Source organism: Drosophila arizonae, chromosome X (assembly GCF_054131065.1).
Source record: "Drosophila arizonae isolate 15081-1271.41 chromosome X, UAZ_ARI_1.0, whole genome shotgun sequence".
Lineage (NCBI taxonomy): Eukaryota > Metazoa > Arthropoda > Insecta > Diptera > Drosophilidae > Drosophila > Drosophila arizonae.
In genome coordinates, this window is record NC_142927.1 from 28,341,296 (window position 1) to 28,356,805 (window position 15,510).

The 15,510-nt window shown below is 39.9% G+C and overlaps 1 protein-coding gene across 8 annotated transcripts in view; it reads left to right on the top strand.

The window, feature by feature from the left end:
• Window positions 1-4,505: 4,505 nt before the first annotated feature.
• Window positions 4,506-15,510, top strand: part of mgl (low-density lipoprotein receptor-related protein megalin) — a 169,120-nt gene continuing 158,115 nt past the window's right edge. For 2 of the 8 annotated variants that reach the window (XM_089474025.1, XM_089474031.1), the window contains exon 1: window positions 4,506-4,708. The gene's annotated coding sequence lies outside the window, so the exon portion shown is untranslated. Of the gene's footprint in view, window positions 4,715-4,826; window positions 4,913-4,984; window positions 8,298-8,342; window positions 14,276-15,510 lie in introns of those variants that run through there. The other 6 variants (XM_089474028.1, XM_089474030.1, XM_089474029.1 and 3 more) reach the window with 5 other exon arrangements.

A 15,510-nucleotide genomic window follows, 5' to 3' on the forward strand; every position in this document is an offset into this window, starting at 1 on the left:
TTTGCCGCTTTTTTATTTTTTTTTTATTTGAAATGAACTGCAACACGCGGCGTATGGGTAATGTTAACAGTAAGTTAACAGTCGGCTGGAGCTTTAATGTTACTCTGTTGAAGCTACTCGTCCTGCAAAGCATAATCTCGCTTAAAAGCTCGGCTACACATCGCATCAAAAAGTACTCGTCGCCGCTGTAGCTTTCCATGCAAGAGCTTTGGGTTCGCTGCAGCGACTTTATTTTCACACATAGATGGCGCTGCGCGCAGCTCGAGTGCAAATTAACTGCCGAAACACGAACTCGAGCGCATGCCATATACACGTAACTGGCATGTAGATGGTTAACAATCTCGTAATGTCATGCTCTAGAACTTTACAACTATTTGACCGCAAAACACGGCTATAAATAGATGAGATAAGCCACGTGACATCTAATTGGGAATGCATTCCATTTAGCATGCGATCAACAGGTGCATCAATTGACCTTCAAAAGCTACCTTTGCACCCCAGGCTTGACACTACATGAGTCAAGCTCTTTAAGTACATGTCGAAAGTTGACGAGAAAAAGCTTTGTCGAGGAATATCTGTGAAACTTTCTTAAAGGTTGCAGGTCTTGATAGGGATTAAGCTTTCGTTGAATTTTAAAAATAGTCATGTCAAAGGCGAGTTATACGAGAGCTATGAATTTGATGGACAATGGAATTTTTTAAAATAGTTATGGATATGTCCTAGATCAACTCTTAACGTTTTCAAGATATCTATAGGTATCTCTCAGATCAATTCTTAACTGTTAACGTTTTCAAGATATCAATAGATATTTATCAGATCAAATATTAAGATATCTATAGATACCTCAAACATCGACTCTTGACTCTAAATGTCTCCAAGATATCGATAGATACCTCTTAGTCGACTCCTAATGATATCATATAGATATTCGTTAGATATCCATATATATAGCATGTATATTATTAAAGAGATATATTTAAAAGAGGTCAGGATCTTAAATGAATCTGAGCAAATCGATAGCCGACTTACTCACTCATAAATAAGTAGCACTAGAATTAAACTCGAGTTAATCATTCACAAAAGCTGACAAACTCCAAGAGTCAAGCGTATCGAAGGCGTTGTTTACTTTGTGAGTACAGCTGAAATCATTCGATAAGTAAACATTGATTTGTTTATGAGGGTGCGGCCGAAATAATTGCAACTCGATCTTTACAATCGATTCTCATTATATATACACATACGAACATATACACATGCGAAATATATTCGTGCATTGATACTGCAGAGCCAGATACGATATTTGTGTAAACTAATTGTCGAGCGTAGCATTCTGGAAGTAACAGCTGAATGTTTGCAGCTTGAGAACAGATTTGAGTAATTCGACAGGCTTTACCAGATATGTTTGTATACATACATACATATATACATACTTCTAGATACGATACGATGGTGATATATGAGCGGATCACGCTCTTGTGGCTGTCGATCTTTGACCTAAAGCTGTCAATTGTCCCACAGCCACTTGGAGTAGGGAGTGACCGGGGGCAGGTGGATATCAGTGTGAATGTGAATGTGAATAAGAATTTGAATTTGAATTTGCAACAGTCCGTCTCGGGAACACCTTCTGTTTTAATTGCTCGCTAAATATTTAAATGGAAAAGTGCCAACAATACCTGATTCAATTTTTTAGTGCGGCAAATTGTTTATTTTGTTTCTAAATAACTCGTAACCGTCGGTGATGTCACTTGGGCAATCACTGCAACTGGATTCCAATACACGTACCTACATACGTATGTATGTACGAACGTATGGCCTACGGCAAGGCAATGCACACGCCTTTGTTCACAGCCAATTAATGCTGAATTGCGATGAAAGTATCGGAAGTAAGTGTATTTGCATTGGGGCCTTTATCAGGCTCGAGTGCTCGCATGTGTTGCCGAAGGGGTTTCTTGGCAGCACGAGTCTGCCTCTGCAGCCGCTCAGCTCCAATTAGATGGAAACAGGCGAAACAGCTGCGCCAAGTCGCCACTGACAGAATGCCGCCATTTGATTACACTTGCGCCCTGCGCCCTGCGCCATGAGCCATGAGCCATGCGCCAAGGCAGATGCTGCCGAGGGCAACCAACCTGTTGCAGTCGTGTCAAAGTTCAGGCCAACACGCTGCCGCCTCGCGTCCAACATGTTGCGAGCCAACAGACTGAGCACCGACAACTCGATCAAGCTGATAATTCACTTGACATCTTGGACACTGTTCGGGGCGAGTTGTACGAGTCTCTTGGATAGAAATCACTCACACAATAGTAGCTTGTGAATAGTAGATTAAACTAACCAAAAATATACATACATATGCATATATCTATATACATATATACAGAGATGTCAGATGTCTGTACCTTTAATAAGTGGAAATCAATATATACGCATATATATAGTATGCATATATAGTAAAGAATATTGTTCTGGGGCTACGAGCATTCGATATACTAGATTGTATTGATTTTAAATATAATATAATTATATATGGAATGACTGAATCCAGTTAGTATGACTCTCTACCTCTCTCTGTGTGTGTGTTTAGTTTTCTTCCTCTTACTCTCTGTCTAACTTCGCTGTCATTTTCTGTCTCTCTCTCTGTCTCTCTCTCTCTTTCTGTCGTTATTTCCCTGTCTCTCTCTATGTCCCCCTCTCTCCTTATCTATCTATATATATTATCTATTTATATATTTATATTTATTTATATCTATTTATCTCTATCTATCTCCATCTATCTCTGTCTCCCCCTCTCTTTCTCCCACCATCCTCATTATTCAAATATCTCTGAGTCTACAGATCTTTTAAGCTTATATACATATGTGTACATATGTATATCGCACTGAGTCATCTTTTATTCTTATTCTTCTTCTCATAAAACCTATTTAAGCTATGTTCCAGATAGCTGTCATATATGCAGACCCTCTATACTATTCTAGAACTATTTCAAGGCAATCATCAAAATCTGCGCCCATTAATGTAAGCAGCTCTACACAAAAATTAACTCAATTGTAAACAAACCAGGGAAATTGTTTATGTAAATATTAAGTAGTCAGGGGAGCAGAGAGCGAGAAAGAGAGAGAAAGGGAGATAATGAGACAGAGGGCGACAGAGGAAGCTGAGGGAGGTACTCGGTGTTAGGGATGGTTTCTACTAGAGAGAATCAGCTTAAATAAGTATTACATTAAGATGACAATAAACTCAACAAGTTGAACTCAAATGTGTCAATTAGAGACGAGCTGCAACCCCAACCGAGCAGCCGAGCAACCGACCAACCAGGCAACAGCAGCAACAGCAAAGCAACAATTGTCAAAAATAATAACACAACACCCAACATGTTGCATGCAACCAAAATGTACCAGAGCCGCCTGAAAACTAATGAAAGGGGCCGCAAGGCTAGCGAAATTAAAAAAAAAAAAAAAAAAAAAAAAAAAAAACACATTTACATTTAACTGAGGTAAATTTATATGACATATGTTTATGTATATATACTGAAATTTCATGAGAAGAGTGAACTCGTATATCTGAATCATATATTTAATTTATACAACTAGACCATTATGAAGCCTTTAATTCAGCTAAGTATTTACTTGGTACATTGACGTATTTAGCTTTAGACTTTTCATAAAAGTCAAATTGATTAATATAAAATAGATCTAATTAGATGGCCAGCATATGTTTATCTAAGTATTTTCATTTAATGAAAGTATAAAATTTATTCTAAAATTTCGGTAGATAATTCGATAAATCAATACATATTATGCTGATCATGGAAGTCAAATTGATTAATATAAAATAGATCTAATTGCATATGTTTATCTAAGTATTTTCATTAGATGAAAGTATAAAATTTATTCTAAAATTTCGGTAGATAATTCGATAAATCAATACATATTATGCTGATCAAATGAGCTTAATTCATCTCAATATTTAAATTTCTAAGCTTATCGGTCCTACACACAGCCTCAGCTAATTTTACATTATTATTTAATTTAATTTGAAATGATTGATTAAAAAAGATTTTTGTATTCCACTTTCATATACTATATATGCCTTGTAAATTTTATCAAAATCATTGGAGATATATATTTGTTAGGCTTTAATAATCATCACCCTTAATTGGTGAATCAATATTTTATTTAAAATTGTTATTTTAATTTGCTTATTAAATTATATTAATATTGTAATCATGTATATCTTTTGACTATAATCGTTAAATTATAGCCTCACGTACCAAGTATTATTATAGATATCGTAAAAAATGTATTACTTCTATTTCCTCTTATGGAAAATATTTTTATTTTTTCCATTCTTACATTATAGCACGCGGTTTGGCACGATCCCCCTTGGCGGACGCCTCTGGCGGCGAGCGCAACCGTGGGTTTGCTGCCGCTTGTTGTTGTTGGCGTCGGCAACGTGTTGCGAGGCCGTCGCTGGCTCTGAGCCGCCGTGTCGGGAGGTTCCACTTGGCTGGCGCTGTGGCCAGCGCATCAGTCGCTCTCGGAGCGTTGTCGTGAACGGTCAAGCAGCGCGGCAAATCAAAGCCAGCAACGTGTGCCCAATCGTCGCCGTCTCCAGTGTTGGGAGACTAACTCAAAACTCGAACACAAATTGCGAAACAGCAAAGAATACAAAACACGAAATTCGAAGAGAAAGAAAAACAAACACCCAATTCAAAGTAAATGTCAATTCCCAAAATTTGCAATGCTACAAAAAGCCGGCAATTAATATAATATTGAAATTGTTTTGTTGTTTCTACAATTCTACAATAATTTTTTTTTTTTTTTTTTTTTTAGTTGTGAGTGTGCTGCTCCTGTTCAAGTAATTCATTGAAGAATCAAATTTTTTTTTTCTGTGAAAATAGTTTTGCTATATTTTCAACGTAATTTTCAAGTGCTCCGCAGTGAAGTTTTCGAAAAAATACAAATTATCTATCTGTATATAAACAGAATTACAATTAACTCGATCTATATGTATAAAACTGAACTGAAGCAAACCAAGAGACAGCAGCGGCAGCTAAGGGCAATCGAAAGGCCAAGCCAAAAGCCCAACAAAACCAAAAACTAAACCGAAAAACCCAAAAAAACCGAAAAACCAAAACCCAAAAACCGAAAACCAAATTTGAGTTCGAGGCGAAATTAAGCATAGAAAGAAAGCGTCGCAGAATTTGCTAGCAAACATTGTTGTTGCTGTTGTTGTAGTTGTTGTTGTTGCTGCTGTTGCTGGCGGCTTTCGCCACTTTACGAGCAACTTCCTTTTTAGCCACGGGGCCAACGTGGAAAACCAGTCTTTATTTATTTTTTTTTTTTTTTGTTTTTTTTTTTTCGATTTTTTAAGCGCTTGTAGAGGCCCAGACCCAGACCCAGACCTAGAGCGTTAACTGCTAGCCCGTTCAGGCCGTTCAGACCAATAAAAGAAAACCAAAACGAATGAAAGAACGGGCGAGAAGAGAGAGAAAGACAAAAGTGGTTTTGCATTTGACCAGAGCGTCACCAAAAACGTAAACAAAACGCGGCTGTGGAACGAGCTCTTCACAGTTCTGGCCAGGATAAACAGGCAGCCAAACAGGCGGAAGCGAATGATTTGCAAATCTGCAGCCATTTGCAGCCAAGGTGAAAGCTGACAAACAAACACACAGATGGAGTTAGATGCAGAGATAGAGACAGAGAGAGAGAGAGAGAGAGAGAAAGAAAAAGGGGGGGAGAGAAACAAATCGCAAGCCCAATCGCCGCTAGAGAATGCGGCTTAGAATGCCTCTTGGCTTATGATAAATGAGACCGTAGGCCAGCGGGCCGTAAATCATCTTGGCAGCATCCATGACAATTTCACAAAGAATTATTCCACAAATGCGAGAGCTTTTCCACAATTTATGTATGTGCAACACGACCGCAGCAGCAACAGCAGCAGCAACAGCAGCAGCAACAGCAGCAGCAGCAAAGCTCGTCAAATTTCTTTAAAATTGTTATCCATTTTTATAAAGTTTACAGATTTGCTTCTTCTTCTTCTTTTTCTCTTTTTGTTAACTGTTGTTTCACAAGTTGAAAATCAGGTAGAGCTTGTAGTCTCCGGGCTCCAGAACTTGCCAGTGCCAACTCTTTCAGCTGTCAGTTTATCATATTTTTATGTATGTCTGCATGTGTGTGCCTGTGTGTGTGTGCGTGTGTGTGTGTACATATGCAGATGTCGTCTCTCCACTCAACTCGACGCGGTTAGAAAGCCAATAAACAAGTTTCGTAGACTGTGCAACTAATTTTCTAATTTGACGTCGTCGACAACGACGACGACGACGACGACGACTCCGTTGCCGTTGATCGTTAAGCGTGGCAAATACAATATAAGGAAAAGACGTTGACTCTAATCTGTCTTTGGCTTTTCTTGCAACTGATCTAAAGCGCAGCCCAAGCCACCTACACGCTGCCCCAGGCAGCCCCCGCCCCCCATAGATAGAGTAGCAAACGCAGTCGAAAGAAAAGAACCAAAAGGAAGCTTCGCCATGCACACACACACACACACACACACATGTGCGTGTCTGTAGGTGGGGCTGGGCAGCAGTTGGGATCGAGTATATTCCGCGTGTGATTAATTGATGTGGCTCGAAGTTAGCCTTTAGCCGGTTAACTGCGTCGTCATCTCAGCCAAGTCACAGATAGATAGAAAAAAAGAGACAGAGAATGAGTGAGTGAGAGAGAGAGAGTGTGTGTGAGGAGCAATGCAAATGCTAGAAGTGTGGGGCAGCAGCTAGTACATATCTACATACGTACATACGAGCGATCAACTAGCTAATTGCGATAATAGTCATCACGATAATGATAATGATAATGCTGTTTTCTGCCTGTGTGCGTGTGTGTGAGCTATGCTATGAAATGAAACGAACGAGCGCGCAAAGCAAAGGCCTCAAGACACAGGCAACGGCGCAGGCAGACCAAAAGAAAGGTGAAAAGAGGCAAAGAGACGACAGGTTGGTAGCCGTATACATAGATGAGTATTATGATGACGACGACTCTCTCGCTCTCGCTCACACACTGTCTCTCACTCACTCTCTCACTCGGACTGCCGCTGCCTGAGCGTGCTCTCACTCTATCTCTGTCTATTTACATACATACATATTTATGTATGATACCTGTTTGTCCACATACAAGCACACACACACACACACACGCACACATGCACGCCTTTGAGCGGTGTATAGAATAACTAAGCAGCGACTGCGACGCTGTCGACCCGATTTCAAACAACAACAACAACAACAACAAGAAAAGAATGTGGCTTACAAAAGCAACGTCAAAAGTTGATCATAAGAATCACAGACGAAATTTATGCGCCTACAAATTGAATGTGTGTGTGTGTGTGTGTGTGTGTGTGTGTGTGTGTGTGTGTATTACACAAATTTATAAATAACAAATAGCATAAGAAAGGAATTATGATAAACGAAGTGTACAAGATGCAAGAAGATGTTGGTAGAAAGCAAAGCAACGAAAAGCAATAACAATCAGAACAACAAAAAGACAGAACAACGAAACGCGGCGGATTTGTTGTTGTTGTTGTTGTTTTTCTTTTCTTTTTTTTGCGCAGCAATCGAAACAGGTTCTGTATCGAAAGCACACAAAATACACACATACAGACGGACAGACATGGCTATCTACATACTATATCTGAAGAAATTTTGAAACAAGCTTCACACACACACACACAAAGAGAGAGAGAAATGTGTGTGCATGCATATTTTGTTTAAATTTAGCATAAGTTTGTTGCCGGCAGAGCCACACCTGTGCTGCCCGTGTTTTACAACACTGTTCTCGAAGCAACAGCAACAACAACAAAGCAGAGGAAAATAAAAAGGCAAAGAAACACTAAAAAAAAAAAAAACAAAAGACTTCAACGTCAGGCAACATACTTACTTACGTGTCGCTTGCGCCGACTGCGACTGGGACGTCGACTGCGCTGCCGATGCCGATGCTGATGCCGCCGCGCACAATCAGAGTTGGCAAGACGCGACGCCGCGTCGCTGCCGCATCAGTTGCTTTTCAAAGGCGCGCCGTCGCAGTCGCACTCTATTGAGTAGCAACAACAACAACAACAGCACACGGTCGCTCACGCTCACGCTCTCTCTCTCTCTCTCCATCTTCGCCACTTACTCAGAGCGAATCGCGCGCGCAAGTTTCAATTTTCGTTTCGCGCTGTTTTCATTTTTATTTTAATTTTCTTTTTACCGTACCAAACGTTCGTTCTTTCAGCAATTGTGCGTTGTCTTTCGTCAAGTTTTCTGTGTGAGTGCATAAGTGTGTGTGTGTGAGAGATTTCTCACAAGTTTTTTTTTTTTTTTGGTTTTTGGTTTTGGCTAATTTTAATTGTTCATGTACATGCGCGCATGCATGTGTGTGTGTGTGTATTTGGCATGGCATGCTTGCGCCGTTTGCCTACCTGTTGCCGCAGTCGCTGGCTCTGTCTCTGCCTCTGCCGCAGGCGCTGCTGCTGCCGCTGCCTGCGCTTCTAATCCTATTCCAACATTGACCCGAACTACAGCACTGACCTGTCCTGGCTCGCGACTCGTTGCGGCAGGCCGTCAATTTGAATGCAACAGCTACAGGACACTCGCTCTGCCGCTCCCTCTCCCTCGCTCGCTCCTTCGCTCCCTCGCTCGTTTGCGCCGGCGCAACTAGGACACGGATTACAAGAGGCGAGAAGCTGCCGTCGCATCTGCTGCGCTCCGATTCAGACAGGTAAGCGAAAATCAAAAAACCCATTTTGTCGTCTCTGCGTTTTTGCAATTTCCGTTGCTAAAATTGAATACGCAACGCGCACAAAGGACTCTGCTCTCACCTGCCCTACCCTGCACAGATGCTGTAAGCCCCGGCAGTCCCGCCACCCTCGGCGCCAATCTAACGGCAAATCCTTTTAAGTTGCCCAATTGCCGTTAAACGACAAAAATATTGCTAAGGATTTACATGCGAGCGCATGTGTCTGCTGCCAGAGCACTTTGCCCAATTTGCACAGTTCCTGGCAGTCATCCTCCAAAACTAACGCCCCGCCCCCGCCAACGCCCCCAGCCATCGACTCAGCCCCCACACCCAACCATTTGCCGTTCACTTTACCGGTCGAGCGGTTGAAAAGCAGCTCCAGCCGAATGCCCGCCCACAGCTGCCACACAGAAGATGCCGCGCACTGCGTCAATTACTACAACAACAACAACAACAAGTGGAAGAAGAACTAAGCAAAAATTGCAACTTTTTAATTCCACTTGAAAGTTTCCATTTTATTGTTATTGATTTGCTTGATGAGCAGCGACGAATTTCCACCGTTTTTATAATGCTTAGATCCAGCCTCTTCCTCTCACTCTCTCTCTCTCTCTCTCTCTCTCTCTCTTGTCAATGCAACAATAAGCAAGTTATAGTTCATGCTTAAAGTTCTCTCGGTTATATTCAGTCACTCAAATATTAATATCGGTATTATTATACATATATAGCAATATTTGTGGTCTCGGATTTGGGGAGCAGAACTTTTCCACTGGCCTTTCAATATTTACTTGGAAATTTCAGTCGCAAGGAAATTAGCTGAAATACCTTCTCCACTCTCAGCCATTGCCCTAAAGAATTGTGCACCTTCGGTCTGGGGTTTATGGCCATGTAGGGAACTGGGTTCAAATCCATTCCAACTGTATTTACCCAGTGCGCGTACAGCATTGGAAAGTCGTACAAATTGAGCATTCTTGTATGTGTATGTGTGTGTGTGTGTGCTTACTTTGCTCTTTTGTGTGTGTGTTTTTTATTTTTGTATTTTCTCATCTCCTCTACTCTTGCGTCTCTTTTGTTTTTGCGTCTTGGTAACAAGTTTCCCCAATGCCAATCACAGTGGCTCCCGAGCTGTGGCTGAGGCTGTGGCTGCGACTGTTTCTGTGGCTCTGGCTCTGGCTCTGGCTCGGGCTCTGGCTCGGGCTCTGGCTCGGTCTCTGGCAACGACTTCAGACTCAACTGCGTCTCCCTTTGCGCTCATCAGCAACTCGTTGTTGCCGTCGTAGCTGCTGATGCAGTCTGTGCGCTTTTCAGTTTTCCACTTTAGCCATCTAAACGATTTTCCGACAGTGTTTGCGTCTCTCCATCTTCATCAGTCGCTTCGTACGGTTTTATTCGGCTCTTGTTCTGTTTTGTTCTTTTCAGTTATATGCTTCTTTTTTCCCCCTCTCTCTCGCTCTGCGTCTTCTTTTGTTTTGCTCCCCCCTCCCCCTCCCCCGTTGCCACACCGCCCCCTGTTCCGTTCCGTTTCGTTCCATTGCCCGTGGCTGGGTGGCAAGGAATTTTTGAAAGATCTAACAAGATTTTTCTTTGAGCAACGCTAAGAGGCAGCTTCAGCCAACGTAGCTGCCATCTCAGACTGTGTCTTTTGTTGCCTTCAATCCACACACACTCCACACTCCACACTCTCCACTCTCCACGCCCCCTTCTGGTATCCCCTCAGCAGTCATTTGGCCGCTGTCTGGTGGGTTCGGCGTGTTGTGCGCCGCTGATTAAATTGTTTGGGAACTTTCGTTTATAATTTGATGTGGTATCTCTCTGTGGTGTCATCCGTCCGCCGTCCGCCGTCCATCAGCAGCTCAATCTTCATCTGCTCCTATATATCAGTCTCCCTTTGTCTACGCTCTAGGAGCCAGTCCGCTCAGCGCTCGCAGCTCAGCAATTAAGCGGCATTTATCTTGTTCAAATTTGCTCCGAATCCGCTTATCGCAAAGCCAACAGAAGCCACACAAAGCGAGGCCAATGCCTCAAACATAACTATAATCGCACTTCAAATATATTTTCCTTAGTTCCAGCTCAATTGGGGCTTGAGCAATGTTTAATTGTTTTCCTCAAAAATATTGAAGCTCAATCAACTACTTGAGCTTTAATCTGTATATGTAGATGGCGAATCAGATTGATTGATTGACTTGGACTTGTTGTTTACCTGATTGATTGTTTAACTTGGACTTGTCGATTACCTGATTGATTTATCGCCTAGTTAACTCTGCGATTGATTGGTTGGCAAGCCTATTAGCTGGGGGACTGCATTTAAACATATAGCGAGTTCCTTCTGATTGATTGATTTACTGCAGTTGAGCGATTGAGAATCGATTGAGATTGAATTGGGATTCAAGATCTATTGATTGATTGATTTCGTGATTGGTAGTGAGGGAATATTGTACTGATTGCCCAGATAACTGATAACTAAGCTATTTAAAATATTTTCCAATTAATTAAGTGCCAGATTATACACTGACTTGCCCATACACTGACTAAATGATTGATTGATTAAAATAACTATACTTGCTTTATACTCCAATAAGCTTGGAAATAGCTTATCAGGGTTTTCCCAAGTTTCATAGACACGACTTGGGACTGGTGTGGTAAAAAATGGTTTTTTGTAATCTTACTTCACGCTACCCAATCGATTTTGAAAGACTTTTGTGAAAATTCACGTATTTCATACCTTTCAAAATGTGCATTCCATTGGATAAGTCTTTTACCCACAAATGAAAAAAAAAAAAAAAAAAAATATCCGTTGCGACAATCTACATTTGGAAAGAAAGAAACCTATGTGGAATCTCGTCTTTCGCTGTTTCATAATCGGGAACTATAACGTCGCGGATAGGGCGTTCGCAGTTGGCAAAGTGCGAATTGCGAATTCGACACGTTCCGCTGTACAAAGTGTTGAGAATCGACTTGTTTAATCACAGACTTCATGCACAGCCCAGGCTGATGATTAAACAAGCCATTGACAGTGCTCGAAATCGACTGCGGAAGCTAAAACGCCAAATACGGAATATCGAATGATACAAATTTTGACGAACTGTTCGGACGAAACGAATTTGCACGCACAGCAATTAAATTTCAATTGCTGAGGGCCGCACTTCTAATGCAGCTCGCAAACTTGGGCCGAAACGAAAAAAAAAAAAAAAAAACAATAACAGCAACAGCACACAAAAAAAAAAAAAAAAAAAGAATTGAGTCCAATGTAAAATTGAGAAGAATGCTTGTGCTTGGTGAGCGGGTGCCGCACGTAAAAATACCCTATACAAATAAGATGTACAGTTATAAATACAGATATATAGATAGAAAATTTAATTTTATATTTACAAGTATTTGATATAAAGTCAAGTTATTGGTTTTCATTGAAATCATTATATGTAGATATGACGAAAGAGCTACAGATCAATATAGATCAATTTAAATTATTCAAAGAGAGGGAAAGTGACAAAACTGTCTACCTTGACCATATTTAGTTCTGAATTAGAATTCACCTAGAATTACTAGCTGAATCTATGCTCACATATGTTACCATCAATACTTATATTAAGTTTTAAACTCTTAAAACATGACATAATAGAGAACTGATTTATATTTATTTTTAGCCTGAATAAGTTGGAGTTGAATAGAACAAAGACTGCAAGACTTTAGCTCGAATGATATAGACAATATGCTCTATTAAAGAATAACGGAAAGGCTGAGCTATGCTGATGAGACACAGCGTAGAGGGAGGGAGAAGAGGCATTGCCATTAATATGTAGTAAAATCTGTAGTATATTGAGCTCTCTCATATGGTAGCCAAACCCTATGGGAACCTGTTGGAATTACAGGGTATACCAACTGCCGTCAAGACACTCAGCTAGACAGGCATGCGACTGAAGTGGCTCGTCGCCTGATTGGCGCAACGCTGCTAAATGTATGCATGAAAAATGCATTAGAGCCGCCGATGAGGATGCCAGATCAAGCTGCGAGACTGAGTTTATAGTGCGCTTGTTTTCTGACAACATCCTAATGATGACACGCCACATGCAGCAACAGCAACAGCAGCGGCAGTGGCAGCGGCAGCGGCAGCGGCAGCGGCAGCGAGTGTATCGAGCAACGGGAGAAACGCATCTCAATTGCCGGTGCTCGATAAGCACTGATGCATGGCAGGCTGAGAATGTGTCCTTGCGGTTGTCTGCGCTGGGGAATGCAAATGCATTAGAACTAAGCTGGCAAGCAAAGAGATTTCAGATATACATACATATATGCACATATGTATTCGTCTCTACACACGTCAGCGACTCTCTCGCTCGCCTCGAAATTCTGAAATACAATTCAATTCTGAAATTACTCAATGCAAACGCTTTAGCACAGCACTCAAGCCGAGAAATGTTTTATTAAGCACGTCTTCCACTTGTTTCCAGACTTTGCTATTATCCACATTATCATATTGAGCAGCTTTCGAGAATAATACTCGCTCTCTATCTCCCGCTCTCACTCGTATGCGAATGTAAAGTGATTTAACATTTAACTAAGCCTGGCCAACAGCTGCCTGTCTGTACTTGCACATAATCCAATACATACATACATATTCATATCTTCTAGTTGGTAACTCATTGCTGTCATAGCTACAATCTATTAGAATGACGTATGACGTATAACGTATGATGTATGATGCATGATGCATGACTAAGGAATACAAATATCCTGCTATGTGATCAAGGGCGCCTTTCTCTTTGCTCGACTGGGCAACCTCTCTATAGCTCCTCTCTTGCTATATTTCTATTTCTACTGTTCTTTTTTTTTCTCTTTTTTTGGCACCTTCGTGATTCGTCTATTAAGGTGTCAATCATACTTAAGGCGGCACAGATTTGTTATTTCGATCAATTGCATTTTTTGTTCGTTTGATTGGGTTCCGAGAAATCAGTGGCAATTAAACTTTAGCCACGGCAACTGTACCTGCTCAGACCTTGAAGCGAAAAACTCTACGTAACTTTTCTAGGAATCGCTGAGAGCAATAAAATATATACAAAACGAAAAGAAATTCTGTTTGAAAATCATTCGTTTGCTAATTATTTAAAAACACAATTTGCCAATGAATGCAAATTATATACACACTGACAGCCGATATATACGATGTATATACATACATATACATGTATATGCGCAATAAACCGCAGAAATATTTATACGGTAAGTCCCAAGTCCCCAGCGCTCAATCCCAGTCTCAGTCCCTAGTCGCGCTTCGATCACTCTTAGGTCTGCAGCTGAGGCCTGCCACAAAAAAAAGAGTATAAAAAATACAAGTCTACACGAAAACAGGTCTCGCGTCGTATACGTGTTTTGCGCGCCGGTCTAAAAAAAAAAAAAAAAAAAAAAAAAAAACAAATAAATAAAAAAATAAAATAAAAATAAAATAAACAAAAACAAAAAACTTAATTAGAGGCAACAACAGCGCAGCTTCAATGATGATGGTGCGCAACGTTGAGGTAAATAAAAATTAGAAATCTTACGATGCTTCGATTTCTGTTGTTGTTGGCGAATTCGAACTTTTTGTCTGCTGCTCTTCTTCTTACTCCTCTACTGCCAAAATATCGCATTGGGCGTCATTTCAATATACATCGCATTGACGGGGCATTATAATCATCTCGGGCCTGTCGCATGCAGGCGGCATGCCAATTTTTAGCCTTTTTTTTTTTATTTAATTGTTGCTTTCGGCTAGAAATCGGCAAAGTCCAAAATGGAAGAGACCTAGGGGTAATTAAGCATTCGCAACTGCCTCAGAATTGACAACAAAAACTTAATGAAAATGGAGAAAACTAAAGATTTGCACTGCAATTATAACTATTTGTATTTTGTATTTCATTTTCTTTTTCTTATATTTTTTTCTTGTTAGAGCTGCATCAGTTTGCATAGAAAATACATTAATACTATGGAAATTGAGTGAAAAGCATTTAAATTTAAAATGAAATAATTATAATTAGGCCAATTAGCATAATGACTAGGTGATCATCATAATGATGATGATAATAAATATGTATATTGATAGCTCTAATGATAATGATCAAGGTGGTGACAATGATTATAGTAACAAATTGATAATGAAAATGACAATGGGCTTAACGATATTTACATTAAAAATAAAAAACTGCAATAATAGACAATGATAATGATAATACTAATAATAATAAAATATTCATGATAATGATAAAGATAAAGATTGTGATAATGATGATGGTAATAAAATAATAAGGTTGACAATGGCAATGATAATCATAATATACTAATGGCAATGCTAATGCTAATGTAAATGCTAATAAAAATACTAATGAGGAACCTCGTGATATTTAACGAAATTCATAATAAAAATAAAAACGATACTAATAGTATTAATGAACAGCAATTATAATGATAATGCTAATAATAATGAAATATTAGCAATCCAAATACTAATGAAGAAGATTGTTATGTCTAACGATATTCATTATGAAAATGAAAATGATACTACTACTAATAATAATAAATGACAATGATAATGATAATGAATGAGCGTAAATAAAAATTGTAAATATTTACAAATCGATAATAATACTAATAGTACCGATAATGATTGATAGTGCTTATGTAATGAGTAAATAAAAATACTGGGAAGTACCATAATAATGATTAGAATAAAAACTAACCTAATAGTATTTCTAATGTCTGCTTCAAATTCTATGGAGCT